Here is a 2370-nt window from a genome sequence, read left to right on the forward strand (position 1 = left end):
GGTGGTTGGACACTCGTCGTTGTTGACGTGGCTTGCACGATGGGGGGGGGGGAGGGGACCTTCCCTCCGTTTTGTGGGGGGAGGGGACCTTCCCTCCGTTTTGTGGGGGGAGGGGGAAAAGGGTGCATAGAACCACTTTTTGGTCTTTGTTTGGGGGACGGGCTGTTCTTCTATTAAGACTACTCGATAGCTCAGTCGATAGAGCTTCGGACTCACGCTTTGAATCCGCATTTTGAGTCTCCAGGAGCTTAGGTGAATGAAAGATTTATATCCCAGCTTGTCCTCCAAACAAAGACCCAAAAGTGATTCCATGCACCCGCCAAATCCCCTGTTTATGAATGAAAAACGGCTTACAAACCGTTTTTTCACACTCACAACTGTTGACGTTCGAACACTTCCAGAACAAGTGCTTCACTGACGAATTTTGTTCGAACCATAACGCTGTAAATGCTTTACACACGTACTACAAATACAAATAATCCCCAACAGAATCTAAAGACCTAACCTAACCATGTCTATATATGCACAATATGCTAATATATTATAATATTAATTTATATTTCGGAAAATGTCCGTTTTGAATGAACAGCATGTTAAAATTTATGAATGCGTCTGTGGGGTCGACCGCTGGGTGTAATGGACTTGAGTCGAGGACGGGTTATATATCCACGGAAGTGTGGAGGACAGTTTATGATAGATGGCATTATGGTACACGATATTATGAAAGTATTATGATAAATGGTGTTATGATATTATGATAGATAGAAGCAGCAAGGTTCAATAATTTTCATGTTAATTTATGAGTCAATTATGGGATACTGAGAAGCAAGTGTTCAAAGTTCATTCTCAACTCACAATCGGGAATCCCGGATTCGAAGCCTGGGTGGGAAAGAAACGTTACCTTTCTTGGGCATGTTACCTTTCACCTAATGCCACTGTTGTTCACCTAACAGTAAATAGGTATCCGGGAGTTAGCCAACTGTTGCGTGGTTGCATCTTGGCCACATTTCTTGGGGAAGGTCAGAAGTTTGACATCAGTGGTACCTCGATATAAGTATAACGTATTACATTCCAAATTATTGTTAAAGATACAACCTGCAGCGATTAAACAAATATAGTCAAATCTAGTATAAAACATTAGGCATCAAGTGATTCAATGGCTCTCGTAGTGTAGTGGTTATCACGTCTGCTTTACACGCAGAAGGTCCCAGGTTCGAGCCCTAGCGGGAGCAGTTCTTTATTAAATTGTTTTTCAGCCCTCTCCGTCTGGTAGATAGAGAGGATAAAACTAATGCAAATTCCATAATTCGATTAAAATGTAACTCAAACCTCTCAAAACGTTATACTTATGGAACACGGAGAAATTTCAGACGTTTAGTGAAAAAATTAGTTTCTTAAAATTATAAATTAGTTAACTTAGATGACTTTGTATTTAATTAAGAAGTGGAACATAGAGGGTGGTGCTGAAGATGATTAAGGAGCGAGTTAGCCATGTGGGATGCAGAGATGATAATCTGTGATAGTCACACCTTCACCCCACACAGCAGGGTGTCGGGGACCAGACCCTGTCTTAGCAAATCAGAATTGTAGAACTCTGAGGATTAGGAATATTTTTATTACAGTCCCATAGTGCGCTGTGCTAACATGTATACAGGTCCATGATGCGCTGCGCTAACATATATACAGGACCGTGGTGCGCTGCGCTAACATTTATACAGGTCCATGATGCGCTGCGCTAACATATATACAGGACCGTGGTGCGCTGCGCTAGCTTGTATACAGGACCATGGTGCGCTGCGCTAGCTTACATACAGGTCCATGGTTCGCTACGCTAACATGTATACAGGTCCATGGTGCTCTGCGCTAACATGTATTCAGGTCCATGGTGCGCTGCACTTATAATAATCAATAATGCATTTTGTTGGGGACAGGTAGCCAATGAATATATATACTCTTTAGGCTGATATCGAGATCCTCCCTAGGATGCAACCCCATGACAGTTACCTACCTCCCGGGTACCTATTTACTGCTAGGTGAGCAGATCCATTAGGTGACAGGTAACGTGCCCAACCATTTCAATCCCACCCGGGATTCCCGATTGTAAATCAAGAACGAATTCATGTGATTATGAGCAATTTAGATTCTTTACGTAGCAGGAATTGTCCGGGCGGTAGAGTAATCTTGTGTATTCTCTTATGCATTTAAAAGAGCCTCCCTGAGTCTGAGTCCGAAGCCAAATAGCTTCTTCTGGTTACGTATGTGTGTGGGGTGGGGGGAGGGGGGGGGGTGGGGGTGGAGAGGGTTATTATGATGGTTGAGCCGGGGGGGGTGGGGGTGGAGAGGGTTATTATGATGGTTGAGCCAGGGGGG

The 2370-nt window shown here is 43.6% G+C and overlaps 1 non-coding gene across 1 annotated transcript; it reads left to right on the plus strand.

The window, feature by feature from the left end:
* The first annotated feature begins 1159 nt into the window (after positions 1 to 1159).
* TRNAV-UAC (transfer RNA valine (anticodon UAC)) lies at positions 1160 to 1232 on the plus strand. Its single transcript has one exon. It is a non-coding gene; the product is annotated as a tRNA-Val (tRNA).
* Positions 1233 to 2370: the final 1138 nt, after the last annotated feature.

Source organism: Procambarus clarkii, chromosome 56 (genome assembly GCF_040958095.1).
Source record: "Procambarus clarkii isolate CNS0578487 chromosome 56, FALCON_Pclarkii_2.0, whole genome shotgun sequence".
Classification (NCBI taxonomy): Eukaryota; Metazoa; Arthropoda; class Malacostraca; order Decapoda; family Cambaridae; genus Procambarus; species Procambarus clarkii.